Source organism: Neophocaena asiaeorientalis, unplaced genomic scaffold (genome assembly GCF_003031525.2).
Source record: "Neophocaena asiaeorientalis asiaeorientalis breed wild unplaced genomic scaffold, Neophocaena_asiaeorientalis_V1.1 scaffold85, whole genome shotgun sequence".
NCBI classification, from domain to species: domain Eukaryota; kingdom Metazoa; phylum Chordata; class Mammalia; order Artiodactyla; family Phocoenidae; genus Neophocaena; species Neophocaena asiaeorientalis.
The window spans coordinates 3,043,067-3,061,949 of record NW_020174301.1 but is presented as its reverse complement, the minus strand read 5'-3'; the positions used below and the strand labels follow the sequence as shown (position 1 = coordinate 3,061,949).

The 18,883-nt window shown below is 44.6% G+C and overlaps 1 pseudogene; it reads right to left on the bottom strand.

The window, feature by feature from the left end:
• Positions 1–316: 316 nt before the first annotated feature.
• LOC112406901 (lathosterol oxidase pseudogene) lies at positions 317–1,546 on the bottom strand (annotated as a pseudogene).
• Between the last annotated feature and the right edge of the window lie 17,337 nt (positions 1,547–18,883).

The following is an 18,883-nucleotide window of genomic DNA, read 5'->3' as shown; positions in this document are numbered from 1 at the left end:
TCGATATCATTAAGCACAATGAATTTTACTTAATGAATATGGATGAATTAAGGCAGAAGGACATAACCTAGTCCCCTCAATAATTGATCCTCTACCTTTTAAAAAACTGTTGTTGAGGCTATACAAATTACAGATTTACTGGCTGGAAAGACATAACTTCTCCCTTAGACCAACATTCAGTATTTTGAGCACGAGGTTAAAGTCATGGTGTTCACGGCAGGTTCCCTTGTTCTACCATTATGGTCGTTCCTCACCTGTACCCACAATACTGATTTTCAAACGATACTGTTCACTTGCTATGCGTCCTGGCTGTAGATTATTTTCCTTGTTTAAAAATATTTAATAATTGGGCAATAATCTCAGTCTTTGTAAGCTCTCCATTGAATAATTTTTCATTTTTACAACCACTTAACGCATGGCTGTTGCGGTTTTCTTCTGTCATCTTCTTCACATGATTAAGTGGTCTGTTCCCTTCAAAGGAGGAGGGATTTTTGAATGAGCCTCCAATTCTATCCCACAATGTGAAATACTGTCCATAGTTATAGTCAAAGGGCATGTGGTGGTCTGTGTGATGAGCTGAGCCATTAATAAATGGCCTGAAGATACGGGGAACACGAAAATCACCATCATGAATAGAAATTGTCCAGATATTGACCAAGACGTACAAACCTAAATGAACTACCCTGTGTAATGGGAAGATAAATGGGTATATGCGGTAAGGTAGACCCTGAAGGAAGCCATCCAGAGGATGAAAAGCATGACTTGCAAATGGAGTTGGGATCTTCCAGATATGATGAGGTTTGTGTAAGCGCTTATATACAAGTCTATGATGAAGGGCTCTGTGAATCCAGTAGATCGGCATGTCAGTGAAAAAGAGAAAGGACAGTACACGAGCAATGAATCAAAGCCAGCCGTATGGAAACTCCTCTATGCTGTCACGTAGTTTGCTGTAACCTCTCACCTCTAGCAGGAGCACTGAGACCGTGGGGATGCTTATCTGTGGCATTGACTGGACAGAATGCATAATCTCTTGACAGACTTGGTTCTTTAAAAATTGTGGGTGTTGGGCTTCCCTGGTGGCTCAGTGGTTGAGAATCTGCCTGCCAATTCAGGGGACATGGGTTCGAGCCCTGGTCTGGGAAGATCCCACATGCTGCGGAGCGACTAGGCCCGTGAGTCACAACTACTGAGCCTGCGCGTCTGGAGCCTGTGCTCCGCACCAAGAGAGGCCGCGATAGTGAGAGGCCCGTACACCGCGATGAAGAGTGGCCCCCACTCGCTGCAACTAGAGAAAGCCCTCACACAGAAACGAAGACCCAACACAGGAAGGAAGGAAGGGAGGGAGGGAGGGAGGGAGGGAGGAAGAAAGGAAGGAAGGAAGGAGTTCCTTTAAAAAAAAAAAAAAGAAACAAAGGATATAAGCACCGAGATTTGTTATAATCAGGAGACTGACAGCTTGTCGGAAGATGCTGTCCTCTGGCCATGTGGCTGGATATATGTACGGTGTAAAAAAATAATAATCGGCAGCCTCGAGTACAAGCTCCATCTTAACCCCTAGAAAGCGTCCGCCGCCCGCTGCCGATTTGGTTCCTCTGGGGCCCCGGCGGCTCCAGCTACTCTCTATTACTTTTTGATTGTCTCTTTTCTTCACTGTAGTACTCCTAGCACCTAGAACAGTGCCTGCCGCAAAAACTGGTGGATAAATATATATGAGATATATGAATGAGTAATCGGTGAGAGATCTCACAGTAGGAATGAAACTTAGTCCAAAAACTAAGCTGTGAAAGAGGTATACGTTTCTTTATTTCTCTATAACTAAGTTAAATTCCTATTTTGAGAACCATCGTGTGCAATTTGGGGTCTCCTCGCCTGAGAATACATCTGTCTCCAGGATCATCCCCTACCCACACTGGCATCTTCTGAGACAGCCTCATTCCCCAAGATTGCAGGTATAGGAGTCCATCAGGCAGGAGGCAGCTAGCTTACCTCCTTTTCCAGCAGGGATTCTCCTTGAAACTTCCCTGCCTCCCAGTGTGCAGGGGTCGCTGCCAGGCAAGGCTGAGGGATAGCTGTGAGGCTGTCTGAGATCCTCTCTGCCTGGACACACAGCTGGTGGCTCCTTCTCTGGAGTCCTGCAACCTACCCAGGTGTTGCAGACTGACAGAGGACAATTGGATTGTTCCCAGTACTTGACTCTCATTCTCATCCCCCGACTGCCCGCTTTTTTAGCTAGCTGTAGTGGGAAGAGCAGAGGCTTGATCCAATAGCCACAATTCAAATTCAGGTTCTTATCAACCTAGCTGTATGATCTTGGACAATTCCTTTCCCTCTCCTCAGCCTCACTTTCCTTACTGGTAGTGTTATGGGGGTGAACAGTATAATGCCTAGGTCCCCCCAAAGTCTACTGGCCCTCTTGTCCCTATGTGGTGAGGCTGTTCTGACCTCAACATAAAAACGAAGCAGTTTTGTACTTCGGATGATCACCACCCTGCCTACTCCTATCCTCACCCCCACTCACTCTACTTCAGCCTTCACGGTCGACTCAGCATTTCTCTAATGCTCCAAGCATGTTCCCATTCCAGAATCTTTGTGTTTTCTGTTTCTCTGCCTGGAATGCTCTTCTCCTAGACACCAGCAGGGCTAGCTCCCTCATTTCCCTTAGTTTTTGATGAAAACTCACTTCTTGCTGGAAGACTTCCTGGCCTGCCTCAACACCACTCCTCTTCCCCCTCACATACCACCCACCCTTGACCTAGGTTTGCCCCCAGCTTGTACCACTACCTAACATCTGCCATCCTTCTTCATCATGTGTCTTCCCCACCATAATGTCAGCTACAGGAGAACAGATTTTGATCAGTTGAGTTTGCTAGTGTAGCCCCAGCACCCAGAGAGAGTAGATCGGGGAAACTGCGTTTGCAAGATGTTGTGGGGCTTCCCTGGTGGCGCAGTGGTTGAGAGTCCTCCTGCCGATGCAGGGGACACGGGTTCGTGCCCCGGTCCGCGAAGATCCCACATGCCACGGAGTGGCTGGGCCCGTGAGCCATGCCCGCTGAGCCTGCGCATCCGGAGCCTGTGCTCCGCGATGGGAGAGGCCACAGCAGTGAGAGGCCCGCGTACCGCAAAAAAAAAAAGATGTTGTGAAAATATTTGTTGAATCAGTGAATGAATGAATGAATGAATGATGTGGGGAATGGGGAAAGTCTATATTGTCTGGCTTGTCATATTCACTGTCTGCTTTCTGGGCCCAACCCCAGTGGGGATTTCCCAGCCTCTGAGAAACCAGTTTCCTCCTCCCCTGCATCTTCCCACCCCCAGGTCTTTAGATGTCTCATCAGATCCTTTGAATTTGCATGCCCCACATGAGGAGGGCAGCCACAAACCGCCTAGAGTTCCGGAAAAGGCAAACTTTAAAAAACCTTTTTTTTTTTTTCCTGTCTGCATAAAGTGCAGAGGCCTGCCCGAACGTCAGTGCGATGGTAACAAGCGTGCAGCACATGGCAGTCCCGTCCGCGGTAGGCGCTCAGACGCTTGCTGAGAGGAGCCACTACGAAAGCTGAGATTCAGAGGTGTTACCTCAGCTCACAGCTCCATCCTGGGAGTGAGGTACCGTTCAAATGTCATGTTTCGGAATCTGAACACACTCCACTCCACCTTCTTTTAGGTTTTAAAAGCTCATCAAGGAAGGGAGAAGTAGAATCTGAAGGAATCGGTATATGCATAGATGTTGTAGATCCCTGCCCACCCATCTATCTCTACAGGGCAAACCCTGAGGGTTGTTTACAACGTGCAAGGGGGTCCAGTAGAGGTGTTGACACAACACATAGAGGACGAGGGCTTTGTCCTTTTCTTCTACACTTGACACGGCTGCTTAAATGTGCTAAGGCAGGCAACAGCATAACTGAAGATGTTGGGTTTGTTTGGGGCCTGAGCAGCAAGTGGTCTAATAAATTGGGACTGGTTTGTTCTCTCTACTCACCTCCAGCTTGCTGTGTGACCTTGAATGACATTCCCAGCCTCTCTGAGCCTTAGGCTGATCCTCTGCAAAGATCATCCACTGGCAAATTACAATATCAAGTGGTTTTCAAAGGCTAGGCTACTGCTCAGTGCCTTTACAAGGAGATGCCTGAGATGTAAAAGCCTTTGTGTACAATTTGCCTGAGACCTAAAGCGGAAGTGAGAAACAGCTGAATATCTGGTGTGTCCAGTTCTCAGTAGAGATGTGAACATCTTCTGCAAAGCTTCAGGCACCGATGGCTTCCTGTCGGTGTTTTACATCTGAATGCCCAGCTCAGTTGGATTTGTCAGTTTCCATTTCTCCCTTGTGGGTGGCAGGATCGGAGGACTCGTGTGAGGAAGCCAGACTCCATCCTTGACCTTCTTCTCTACACACATCTAATCACCAGTTCGGAGCAATTCCCTGTCCTAAATTGCTTCCAAGCCACCCACTTGTCTCCATTCCCCTGGATACCACCCTGACCCAACTCTCCACCCCACCCGACGCCCTCCTGCAATAGCCCCCTATCCTGTGTCCTCCCTGGTTTGCAGAGCAGCTAGAGTGATGGTTGGAGCTAGACTAGGGTCACCGCCCCCCTCTACCACTCCAGCTGCTTAAGCTCTTCAAAGCCTCTCCACCGCTCTCCTATAAAGTCCCAGTTCTTCCTATAACTCTCACCGCCTTCTGTGTTCATCTCTGCAGCCCTTCTGCCCACTGCACTTTATAACCCTGGCCACGTGGAATCACTTGCCCCCTTTCCCACATCTATCCCTCACACGTGCTGTGCTTCTGTTTGGAACCAGCATCTTTCCCATCTTCACTCGGGGAACTCCCACTTGATCCTTGGGCCTCTCCATTTGGGAGGTACTTTCTCCCCGCAGTTTCCCCGATCTACTCTCTCTGGCTTGGGCTGAGATTTCTCCTCCTGTGCTAACAGATTAACTGGAGGCATCTGCCTGGAATGCTAGTCTGAGAAGATTTTGGAGACCAAAGTGAGTGAGAAAGAGAGCTGTGAATGGTTGAAGGCATTTGCAATGGAAGGAGGGGTGTGTGTGTGTAGTTAAGACTTCACCACCTGATATGACCCTTACCCTTGCCTATGTCTAGCTCCCTCCCCCCCCCATGAAATCCTCTGACTGCTTCAGCTGACACTGATCTCACCTTCTCCAAATGCCTTTGTGTAGAATCAAAGCCACAGAGCTAGCCCTGAATTCTTCCATAATTGCGTTAGGCATCATTTCTGTCTCCTGAGGCTGGATGCTCCTAGGAAATAAGAAACTTCTAATGGAGTCTTCTCTGTTCCCCATCCAGCAGGGCTGGAAAATAGTTGCTGACAGCTGGATGGCTGCTTGCAGCCCTTGCCTCTGGCTCCCCAGTACCCTGTCGATGGTCATGTGTCCTCTTCCCCACAGGCCCTAAGACCCCGAGCTCTCAGTGCTCTGATCTCATCTCCTGCTATAGCCTGTCTGTGTCATGCTTGAGCTTCTCATGGTTCCCCCACTTCCCACTGTTCAAGTTCATTTCAGATGTCACCTCCTGGAAGACCCTTTCCTGACTGTCCTGCTCCTTTATGACTCTCTAGAAAGTTACCCTGCTTTACGTTTTTTAGACCATGTGTCTTCTTTTGCTGTGTTTCCTTTTTTCTTATTGTCTGGCTCCCCCACCCCCATGCCCTCCAGATATAAACTCCCACATTTTGTCCGTCTTGTTCTCACTGTATCCCCAGACAAGTCACTGTGGCTGAATGGTTGGATGAGTGAGTGAATGAATGAATGAACGAATGAGCGAACGCCTGAGGAATGGGCTGTCTGTCATTGAGACTGATCCAGTAGGGGGGCATCTTTTACCAGACTGCTAATTTCCCAGGCCTTTGGAATTACAGCATCTGGCTCTGCACATTCAGGAGAATTGTAGATGGCCTCTTGCCTTCTGGGAGAAAGCAGTGGACAGAAAGAAAAGAGAAAGAGACAGAAGGAGAGAGAGAGAGAGAGAAGGAAATGGTTGCTGGATTTGAATGTGCACTGGGCCACCTGAAAGGCAAAGGAGCCTTCAGCCACTGTTCTGCTCCCCAGCTTCTCCCACTCCTGGAAAGAAAGGAGGCTGGGAAAGTGTCCCTTCCGGTGGCCATATTTGCTGAAAAACAATAAGCCACGTTTCACAGCTGATGCACCAGAAAGGAACAAATACCCCTCTGACGGGCTCTGAGCCTAGGACTTGAGAATCCCCTGAAGATGTTAAGGGAGTTTAATATTTCCCAGCTGAAAGTGCTTTTGGAGAAAGGAAACAGGGAGGGAGGGAAGCATTTTCCTGTATCCTTTTTGGTCTTAACAAACCAGGCCTGTTCCTCCGGAGAATGCGTTGCTTTTTTTCCTGCAGTTTATTCTCAAAGCCTGTTCAGTGATGCTCAAAGGCTGTCTTTCCTCCAGGACCAGGCAGAGAACTTCTTAACCTGAGATAGCTGTTTGTTTCTAATATTTTTTACTGTGATAAGTTTGGAAAATACCAAAAAGCAGAATTTTAAGGAAATTAAAACAATCTATATTCCCAGCAGTCAGAGGCAAACCTCCAGGCTTTTGCTTCTCTCAATATGCTTATGAAATTTGGGAACATGTCATATATCCTGCTTTCTCATTTGACAGTATGTCATAAACCATCATGAACATTCTTACTGAAGAGAAATTGTTTTTGCTTTCTTATTACAAAATAATACACTTTTGCCATAGAGAACTAAAAAAATAAAATGAAATGAACAAAAAAACCCAGATAGCACAGAGACATTTGAAAAATCTGTAATTTCACAATTCAGAGGTAATCACTATACAATATGTACCTAACTATTCTTTAAAAGCATATTCCTAATGTATATAAAATATAATTATATCTAAAAGCTATTCTTAAAAGGATTAAAATTGAGCCACGTGGTATGTTCAGTGAGGCCAGAGAAATAGTCTCTCATAATATGACCATTTAAAATCAAGTACATTTCATATACAACATGATTATTATGTGAAGGAATGTGGCAGTAGCTCCAGTGAAACTTATTTAAATCACCTTCTCCCTTGCTTTTCTCTACTATGGAGCCTAAAAAGTGAAAAATACTCAGCTTCCCTTGTTGCTGAGGGTGGTCACGTTATTTATTCTGATCAATAGGACAAAGGCAGTTACCTGAGAAAGCCTTCTCTTCCCAAATAAAAAGACAATAACTTAAAAAGAGAAGACTTTTTGCCATTTACACTATCATTTCTTTTTTTCTTTTTTCTTTTTTTTTACACTACCATTTCTTTTTCCTTCTTGGAATGTGGACGTGATGCCTAGAATGCAGCAGCCATTTTGAAAATACGAGGACAAAATCCACAAGCAAAGGACAGTATAGCAGGAAAATAGTAGAAACTGTTGATGGTTTTCATGATAACTTCTCTAGCTCTGAACTGGAGTGAGAAAAATATGCTCCATTCTTGTTTAAACCACTATTTGTGAGTTTTACTGTTACTATCTGTGATTGCTCTCCTAACTGATTTGAGATGTGTATAAAATCCAGCATTATACAAGTCTGCCCTTTATCTCTCCATGCAAAATGACCAACTCTCATATTCGAACTTGGTGGGGCCACGGTCACAATAATATGCTTAATCCAGGAAGGTACCTACGTCAACTGTTCATTTCAGTGGGAGTTCATAACATCTGGCTATCTTCACTCAATTATTTTTATGTAGCTTTGTAATTTTTCTGTCTTCAAACCCCCTTCAGTGACCAACTTACCATCCCAAGTCAAGAGCTGAGCTGTATATTTCTGTGTACCAACCCATAGCACAGTGCTTTGTGAAAGGGAGGTACTCAATAAATGAGTGGTTTGATTGTCTGATTTTAATTCTCTGATTTCTTGGTTACAGAATGTGTAAGAATTGCTGAGACTATTGATTTAGACATCTTTACAGAATGCAGGAACACAAAACGATGTTTGTTTTTTAAAATGCTAAGCAGAGTGGTCAAAATGACCCTACTGTACTCTTTTGTTTAAGGAATATTTCCAGCCGCCCATCATCCATCATTTAATTATTACCAGCAATATATCTCAGTCCAGTGGTAAGATTAACCTTTTGAACGAAAGGTTCTGTTTGAAAAGACCTGGAAATGATTAGTGAGGCAGCTATGGTACTGCTCAAGTCTTCTCCTGATAACAAATGGGAGGTGGTCAATTCGTTGAGCTATGCTCGGTCATATGGTCTCTTGTAATTGAGGGTCTGGTGTTCTTGCCTGTCTGAGCAGGCGGTGGGGTCAGCAGGGAGCCCCACGGCAAGGCAGACAAAGAGGGAAGAGGGTAGTGTGGTTGCCCAATAAGTCTTCAGAACAAATTGATCTGAACTGTTTGTGCTTCCAAAAGTCACCATGTAGCTGTCCTTGGTGTGTCATTGGGCAATGGTTGGGGGTGGGGGTGGGAACCTTGACCTCTGCCTGTCCGCTTGCAGCAGCAGGATGAGAGCCAACTGTTCAGTGAGTATCTTCAGTTCGTGTCTTGTTTGCCTGGCTCAATCCATCTTCTTTAGCCATGGGGACCAGCACAACAAGGAAGATATCACTTGAGAGGTTAGTCTTGTTGGCTTCTCCCTGGTGGGAGGTCAGAGAGCTAAAAGCCAAGGCCAGTTGGTAACTGTAGGAGCCGAAGGGGCTTTGGCCTCACAGCCCATTAGGTGAATCAATTGAGCAAGAGAACAAGGACAGCCAATGGCTGGGATCCAGGAAGGCGAGGTGCCAGGGGAGGGTGAAGCAGGAGAGAGGCCTCAGGGCTTAGTCGGAAAGCACAGAACAGAGAAACAAATTCTGTCGTGCTCCTTCATCCCCCAAACTAATTGTCCTTAAGAAGTAAAAGTGCATGTTTAACGGACTCTCCTTTATGCAGAGACCACATTTACGGAAACACCCTAAGTCATTTTCTTATAGAGGCATCAGGAGAGGGTCCACAAGAAGTAAAGGAGGAAGATGCTGGCTGGGTTAGAAAGGATCATGGATGTCTGCACATAAAGGGATTTGGAGGTCATTTAGGCTACCAACTGCCTTTTATGGAAACGCTCAAGGGAGGGAGAGTGGCGTGCCCAAGGTCATATGGGTTCAGGGTGCAACCTGGCTTTTTTATGGCCTGGTAATCCTTTTCCACATATCTTCCAAGCTTCCTTTTATATTTCCAGTGGGAAACGGTTCCCCACTCCCCTTCAGCCTCTGGGTTCTAATTCCTGTGCTCTGCAAATCCCTTTTCCTTCCCCTCCCATCCTCTGCCCATTGATGACCTTCCTTAATAAGGGAAAAAGAAATAAGTATAGAGCTCAGAGGTGGCTTGGTGCTTGGGGATTGGGTGAGTGGTTATACAAGCAGAGCATTTACAGGGAAATGAACATTATCTAAGATTCAGTTTGCTGACCATGACACCCCAGACAGGAGTGTCTCCATCTTGGGCCTAGAAATTTATTTCAACATAAGGAAGTTTTTATTAGCCCCATTTAAAGAATAAAGAAAATGAGGCACCATGAAGGAAAGCGCCTTGCTCAAGGTCACAATTGTCATATGTAACTGAATGGGGGCCCTGATTGACTCTACTGTAGCTTGTGGCTTCAGAATAGAAGAGAACAGCTTAGTGTGGGGCAGAATTTATTTAATTTCTTTACATTGCTTCCAATGTAAACTGGGAGGTCAGTAGCATCTTTTTCATGTGTAAGGAAGTATGGAAGTCCCTAGGCGTTGGTGGAGCTCAGGCACTTTAATTGTTGGGGTCCTCGGAGAAACAGGTGCTAAAGGAATAGATGTGGACGAGATTTATCGGGGGTGATGCTTCCGAAGGATAAAGGGAGAGTGAGCAGAAGTATAGGCAGGCCTTGGACCAGGATGCAGGTCTGAATCCTGTGAAAGGAGAGAGGGAAGGGAGCATTGGGTAGGAAGAGCCTCAGACCACAGTGCAGCTCTGGAACGTCTCTGCTGGACTGATGGAGGAATGCCCCGGGGGGCAGGAAAGGACTGGCTCTAGGGCCCTTGTTGTGCCCAACCACTAGCCAGCAGCAGCCTGGGGGAAGTGTGGCCTTGGTGGGAATGTGCGGTGGTCCAAAGGGGCGCACCTAGAGGCTGTCAGTCAACCATGCTCCTGCAGCAGGTTCTCTTGAAGGTGAAGCTGAGCTGTGCACCTCTGTGGCTGCCACAACGTGCAATGTTTGCCTGCACACCCTGTGTCAGGTTCCATGCTTGGCCTGGAGGCTACAGAGATCTGAGGAACATTGTTCCCATCCCTCAGGGAGCTCATGGTCCAGCTGGGAAGACCAAACATGCACACCTGAGTGAGGGAATGTGTGTTAAATAATAGCAAAGGTAATAATAACAGGTGAGTGATGGAGCAGTTTGAAATTGTGGGGAGCGATGTGTGCTGGTGGTTCAAAGAGGGATCCCTGGAAGAAAGCTTGGGATGTTCCCATTAGGCAATATGACAGGCATGTGTGCCAGGTGTTCTGCATCATTTCAGCCTTCCCCATGCCCACGTGATGCCTCCATCCATTTGACATTCACCAAGTACCTACCAACCATGAGGCGCCATGTCAGGAACAGTAAGCATGTGGGTCATTAACAAGCTTACAGTATTGAAGGGCCTTGTAGTCTGATGAGTCATTTCAAAAAACAAACCTGTAGAAGTATGTGTGACTTTGTGTGGGGCTCCTAACAACGGAAGTCCTGCTTATATCCATGGTGAGGCACAGCAATGGCAAAGCCATTCACTTCATTACCATATATCTGTTAAGCTCTGTAAAGCACGATGTGGTAGTAGGAAGTCTTTTCTTTCCATTCATCATAAAAAAAAATAGAAAAAACATGAAGAAATAGAATAACAAATCATATAATAGACCATGAACACACACATCAACCAGCTTCAACAATTATCGGCTCACGGCAAATATTGTTTCACCTTTAGCCTCATCTAGCTCCACCATCCTGTATTATTTTGGAGCAAATCCCCAACATCATATAATTTCACTGGTGAATATTTTAGTATATGTCTCTGAAGAATAAGGATGCTGTTCTTCTTTTAAAACATATCCACAATACTAGTATCATGCATTTAAATTTCCTGAACCTCAATTTTCTTATCTGTCAAATGGGCATAATGATATCTATCCTGCAGAGCTGTTAGAGTTTTATATAGAGTGCTTAGTCTAGTAGCTAACCACAGTCATGTTCATATTATAATGTGTATGATCTTTGCTAGGCAATGTGGAGGAAAATAAAAGAACCCCAAAGCGTGATTTCTGACCCCAGTCTTTCCAGTCTAATTAGAAAAACTAAGAAACATATTAGTTGTGTGTGTTAGTTCTGCTTTCACAGGCCACTTTGCACGGGAAATGATATTTAGTGAATTTGGTTTTCTGCCATGAAATGCAGGGACATTTTCATATGTTCAGGATCTATATCAAGGGAGAAATGCTTACCTAAATAATTAGTCTCGGTAACAAAGGACCAAACAGAATCCCAATTCTTGAATTGCCCAATTATTCTTCTTTTGAATAGAATTAAATTACATTACCTTAATTTTTTTAACACTTAACACATATATTCTTTCTTTCTTACACAATCTACACATAACATCACACAAACATATAAAATCTGTCTTGCACACACACAGGTCTTGCATCTTTTTTTATACACTTTTGACTTGGTGGTGTGGTAGCTTTTATAATTTCCAATTACTGACCTTTTGAGTTGAATTTTGTCAGTCTTATCAGTTCATATTATTACTAATGGTCTTTATGTCTCAAGATCTGTATTAATTCCCTCAGAGTACTGGCCATTCATATAAAATTCCCTGGATGATTATTCAGCAGCAGGAAGTGTTTTTATTCTGGTAGCAAACACTATTTCATGCTAATCCCCTTGTGTCTCAGGGTTTGTACAAGTGCAAAGAAGAAAAGGCACTGAATTCAATAGCTTGGCCTTTCCTTTTATTTTCTGTCAGCAATTTTCAGTTGGTTTTTTCCTTGTAAGTCATTTGGAAAATGAGCAATTTTTATTTTCTGAGTGATACCAAGCTCCAAATAATATAAATTACAGGGGTCAGTGCTTAGGAATCGTGATGAAAACTCAACAACAAAAAACCAAACAACCTGATTTTAAAATGGGCAAAGGGCTTGAATAGACATTTCTCCCAAGAAGATGTACAAATGGCCAATAAGCACATGGACGGATGCCCAGCATCGCTAATCATTAGGACAATGCAAATCAAAACCACAATGAGATACCGTCTCTTACCCATCAGGATGGCTACTATGAAAAAAACCAAAACAAAACAGACAAACAAAAAAATCCCAGAAGATAACAAGTGTTTGGGAGAATGTAGAGAAACTGGAACCCTTGAACGCTGTTAGTGGGAATGTAAAATGGTACGGAAAACAGTATGGCAGTTCCTCAAAAAACTAAACATAGAATTATGACATGATCCAGCAATTCCACTTCTGCATATATACCCAAAAGAACTGAAATCAGGGACTCAGTGAGATATTGTACACCCATGTTCATAGCAACATTATTCACAACAGCCAAAAGATGGAAGCAATCCAAGTGTCCATGGACGGATGAATGTATAAACACAATGTGGTATATACATACAATATTGTACAGCCTTAAAAAGGAAGGAAATTCTGACTCAGGCTACAACATGAAGGCACCTTGAAGACATTAATGCTAAGGGAAATAAGCCAGTTACAAAAGAACAAATACTGTATATAATTCCACTTACGTGAGGTACCTAGAGTAGTCAAACTCACAGAGACAGAAAGTAGCACAATGGTTTCTAGGGCTTGGGAGGCGGGGAAACGAGGAGCTGTTGTTTAATGGGTACAGAGTTTGAACTTTGCAAGATGGAAAATGTTCTGTGGATGATGGTGGTGATGTTTGCACAATAATGTGAATGTACTTAATGCCACTGAACTGTGCACTAAAACTGATGATGATGATAAATGCTGGAGAGGGCGTGGAGAAGAGGGAGCCCTCCTGCACTGCTGGTGGGAATGTGAATTGGTACAGCCACTATGGAGGTTCTTTAAAAAACTACAAATAGAACTACCATAGGACCCAGCAATCCCACTACTGGGCATATACCCTGAGAAAACCATAATTCAAAAAGAGACATGTTCATTGCTGCTCTATTTACAATAGCCAGGACGTGGAAGCAACCTAAATGTCCGTTGACAGATGAATGGATAAAGAAGATGTGGCACATGCATACAATGGAATATTACTCAGCCATAAAAAGGAATGAAATTGAGTTATTTGTAGTGAGGTGGATGTCTGTCACACAGAGTGAAGTAAGTCAGAAAGAGAAAAACAAATACCAGATGCTAACACATATATATGGAATCTAGAAAAATAGTACTGATGAACCGAGTGGCAGGGTAGGAATAAAGACGCAGATGTAGAGAACGGACTTGAGGACACAGTGGGGGGAAGGGGAGGCTGGGACAAAGAGAAAGAGTAGCATGGACATATATACACTACCAAATGTAAAATAGATAGCTAGTGGGAAGCATCTGCATAGCACAGGAAGATCAGCTCTGTGCTTTGTGACCACCTAGAGGGGTGGGATGGGGGGTTGGGAGGGAGATGCAAGAGGGAGGGGATATGGGGATGTATGTATACATATAGCTGATTCACTTTGTTATACAGCAGCAACTAACACAATATTGTAAAGCAATTATACTCCAACAAAGATGTAAAAAACAAACAAAAAACCCCTCCCAAAAAACAAGTAAACAAAAAAATGATGATGATGAAGGGAAAGGGGGAGGGGCAATATAAGGGTAGGAGATTAAGAGGTACAAACTATTATGTGTAAAATAAGCTCTAAGGATATATTGTACAATGCAGGGAATGTAGCCACTATTTTATAGTAACTATAAATTGTGAATTATATATGGTACACCTATAACTTATGTGATATTGTGCATCAACTATATTTCAATAAAATTTTATTTAAATAGTAATAATGGTAAATGTTATGCTATATGTATTTAACCGTAATTAAAATTTTTTAAAATCTGTAGTAAAAATGAGTCATGATGCTAATAGTAATACAGACTTCAATACACCAGGAGCTGGCTTTTACTTTTGGGTGGTTTTTTTTTTTGGTTTTATTGGGTCTTAGTTGCAGCACTCGGGATCTTAGTTGTGGCATGCAGGCTCCTTAGTTGCAGCATGCACGCGGGATCTAGTTCCCAGACCAGGGATGGAACCCAGGCCTCCTGCATTGGGAGCATTGAGTCTTACTCACTGGACCACCAGGGAAGTCCCATCCAGGAGCTGTTTTTAGAACTTTACGTAAGTTAACTCATTTGATCCTCACAATGACCCTGTGAGCACCATTATTATCCCCATTTTACAGATGAGAAAGCTAAGGCACAAAACGGTAGAGTGATGTGACCATGGTCACATAGCCTGTAAGTGGCAGAGCTGCGATTTGAAGACAGGCCCTCTGGCTCCAGAGTCTGTGGTTTCAGGGACCTAATCCCAGTACACAGACAAACTGAGGAGGCATTGAAAGTTAATATTCAAGGCAGGATTGCCTTGAATATTCAACGATCAACTGTTGAAATGAGAAGAGGCTAAGATCATAGAGCACACTCGCTTGTGTGAACAAAAAGCCTGGACCGACTACTACTAGATGGATTGTCTTGAGAAGCGGGAAGCCAGGGCTTGAAGCTCTGTGGGCCGCAGAGCTGTCGGGCACCTCCAGTGGACACCAGGACTGAGAGGGTACATTGCCGACATTTATTGTGAGCTCGGCATGTGCCGCGCTCTGTTCTAAGAGTTTACATATCTTAACACAGCCGATGCTTAGAGCAACCCTACGGAGCACTTCCGTTTTAACGACGAGAAGATAGGGGAATTCTCTGGTGGTCCAGTGGTAAGGACTCTGCACTTGCACTGCTGCGGGCCCAGGTTCGATCCCTGGTTGGGAAACTAAGCTTTCGCAAGCCGTGCCATGCAGGCCAAAAATAAATAAACAAATAAAGATGAGTAGAAGGGTGGAGTGCTTAAGGGACCTGCCCAAGACCACACAGCTAATGGTGGTACAGAAATCAGGAGAGTCATATCCAAGCAAGATTGCTGGAGTTTTAATCCCTTTATGTGAAATCCAGTTGACGATTGCTGGCTCTGAAAGGTTTGTCACGATGAAAATAAATAGGAGAGGATTTTGGAAAGCAGGTAGAACCATTCCAAAGTGCACCAGCGTTTGCCTTTTGCTGGTTCTAGGTTTGGGCCATAATTCTCTGATCTCCTCTTACTTGTTGAAAATTCTATTTTTGAGAATCTTAAGCCTGAGCGTCCCGTTCAGGGACACTTAGGAAAGCCCCATTCCAGGACCAGGTCCTCAGAAGATGCCTGCAGTAGGGAAATAACCCTGGTCACAGGAGCCAAATTCTCTGCTCAGTAGCTGACACACAATCGTGCCATCAACCATCTCAGGACGGACAGCCTCAAGGAAGTTAAAAGAAACGGCACTTGTACCCTTCTCTGAAGGCAACAGAACGCACGTACCTAAAAGCAAGGAGGCTTACATGTGAATATATGTAAACAGATATGTATTCTCACAGATATGTAGGAGCATATGCATACATATTATATATGCACACATGCACACAAATGATTTTGGGAGTGCTAGAAAAGTCACTGAAGGAAGAATGGGAATAAGTGTCAGCTTATCAGAAACAGAAAAAATGAATCTAAGAAGAAAGTGGTAACGTGAAATAACAGAAAGGTCATGGGCTTTGGAGTCAGATGATCTTAGCCTCAAGTTCCTGCTCTGCCACATATTAACTGTGTGACCTCAAGCGAGCTGGTTGACCTCTCTGAGTTCTACTCTTTCATCCCGTGAAATGGGTATAAGTATTCCTACCCTACAGGTTTTTGTGAAGAGAAAATGTGACAGGGAAGGCATCTGTCTGGGACCTGGTCACCTATCTGGTAGGTGCCAAAAAATATTGTGTTTTTTTCCACGAAGATGAACGTACTGATAAGTGCTTGCCTCGTTCTGTATCCTGGTGCCCAATAATCCCTGGTGCTCCGATGCAGGAGGAGATCTAAAGAGAGCCTTTCATTTTCCAGAAGTGGATCTTATAGATGGCTCAGAGTTTTGAGGAGCCTGGGACTAGCTTGGGTCTGCTTCCTAACCTTAGAGAGATTTTCGAACTGAATTTTTCTGACAGTGTTTTGCCTGCTGTGTACTGAATTCTACAAGTAACGGGCCCAAGGAAACCCAATAAAGTTGGCATGGCCTTGGCGCAATGAATCAAGACCCAGAGCCATGAGACACCTGGCTGGTTCCAGATCTCCGGCATGCCCACACTCCTGCTGTTCACGCTGTGATCCCTACTCCCAGGTAAGAAGTATTTTGCCCTGGAATCTCCACCTGGGAGGTGAGCTGTGTCTGTGCTCATCTCCTGTGCTCACCTGGCCTGCTTGGCCTCATCTCCCCCCATGGAGACCTTTGGCCTCCTGTTTCTGGGAGGATCCCTCTCCCGTGGTACAGGACTGTGCTCTTTGGTTGGGCCTGGACAGGTGATAAGAAGCTGGATGGATTCTCTAGCTCTGTCTCTGGTTGATATCTTTCCCACACCATTCCACTCAGAACATCTGTTCATATTGTTTGTCAAGTGGCCGTAAGGGTTTCGATGAAACATTCCTGGTCATGGGACAGCCTGGGGACTTGGCCAGCCTTTCAGCTGGACTCGCCCCACGTTCTCTGTTTCTTTCCTCCTGCTCTTGTCTTCATAGCTGTCTCTGCATCTTCAGACTCGCATGTTCCCTTATCCCCTTCCACACCCCATGTTGTGGATGGCATCTTCTTCACCCAGGCCCACCTCATCTGCAGTGCCCCCTCCAAAGCTACCGTTCCTTCCATCTGAACAGCCATGTTACTGCTCTTGGTTAGATGTTAGGAAGAAAGCAAGGTGATCTAGCCTGTGTTTGCGGATCACCTAGCTGCCTTTAAATCAGCAATGCCTGGCTCACTAACTCTGTGCCTTATAAGATATTTAATCTTTCTGAGCCTTAAGTACAAATTTTTAAAATGCAGACAGTAACAACTATTTGTTGGCCTAATTACCACTTTCTCCATAAATAATGTCAAATCTCTTTTTCTTTCTTTCTTCTTCTTCTTTTTTTTTCCCTTGGACTACGCTTCCTGGAAGCCAAGTCTGAGTATGTAAGAGAAGAATAAAGCCCGTTTTGTGTGTGAAGAGCTGCAGTACAAAGAACGTAGAACTTAATTCTGGCTCAGTTCTTGGCTGGGTGACTTTTGGCCAGTTACCCAAACTTTCTTATTCTTTATGATCTTATCTTTAAAATGGCAATAAAAATAATACCTCTCTCATCCCTAGGCTTGAGGGGAGGATTACACGAGAGGGAATGTATGACAGTGCTTTATGTGTTGTGAAAATTTGTGCAAATATCACGCGTAGCTACTGTCGTGATATTCTCTCTTCTGGCTAGAGAGATGTCCTTCAAAAGCTACTTCTCTCACCTGCTTTGTTTCCTTCTTATTTCCCTGCTATGAGATTGTGAATTTGTGGATAAAAGGGAGTGGAGAATGTCCATAGCAGCATTATTTGTAACAGCAAAAAAGTGGAAACCATCCAAATGTCCATCAATGGATGAATGGAAAAACAAATTGTTGTATATTCTTACACTGGAATATTATTCAGCAATAAAAAGCAATGAAATGAACCTTGAAAACATTATGGCAAGTGAAAGAAGCCAGTCACAAAAGTCAAATAGTGTATGATTCCATTTATGTGAAATGTTCAGAATAGGCAAGTCGTGGAAGACAAAGTAGATTGGTGGTTGCCAAGAGCTGGCAGAGGTGGGAATGGAGGGCAGGGGATGCGGAATGACTGCTAATGAGAAGGAGTTTCTTTGTGGGGTGATGAAATGTTCTGAAATTCATTCTGTACAGCTGTGTGAATACACTAGCAATCACTGAGTGGTGTACTTTCAATGGGAGAATTGTATGGTATGGGAATTAATCTTCATGAGGCTGTTAACATATTTTTTTAAAAGGAGTGGCGATACAACTCTGCTTTTCCCCTTTTATCCCCTGGTCTGATACCCGTAGGGAGTTCCCTTGGAGAAAGTTTGGCTACACTTGGCCACCCGACTTGAGTCCATTTCCCGTGCGCCGTTGCTGGTTTCTCCCTTGTCCCCTTTGGATGGGACCAAATCCCCCGTGACAAAGCCCCCTTCACTGTCCTGCCGTTGACTCCATGCACTGAGGACTCTAATAAAACTCCTGCCTCCTGTGCTGTAACATTGTTTCGTGAGGGTGGGGAACTCACCTTGGTGCTCCCCCAGTGAGAGACGCCAAATAAATATAGTTGAGTGAATGGCTGATGGGGAGGTTGGGGTATGGGGAGGGGGCATGACTGCTAACAGGCGGGGGTGATGAAATGCCCTAAAATGGATTCTGCCGATGCTCAGTGCTATTCACCTAACAAAGGGGTTCTCCTTAAGTTCCTTTAGATATTGACCTCTAATATATCAATACCTCTTTAGGGTTTGTTTACACCTCCTCAGGGCCTGTAACAACCTCACGGGAAGTGGCAAAGTTCTCTCATTTAATCCTTGCAGCAACGAGGAAGGGGCTAAGAGGCGTGTTCAGGGCTGGAGAGATGGAGGGCCATTATTCACTCCCAGGCCTGCTAAGCTTCCAGAACCCACCCTCTTTATGATACCGCTGTGGCCTAATAGAGCACGGATAGCACTGGAAGGGGAGGGTGATTGGGAAGGCTGAAGAATAAAGAAAAGCTCAAAGTCACCGCTAATCAAGGACCCCTAGGAAATGCATGTGGAGCATCTCCAACACGTGAGGGC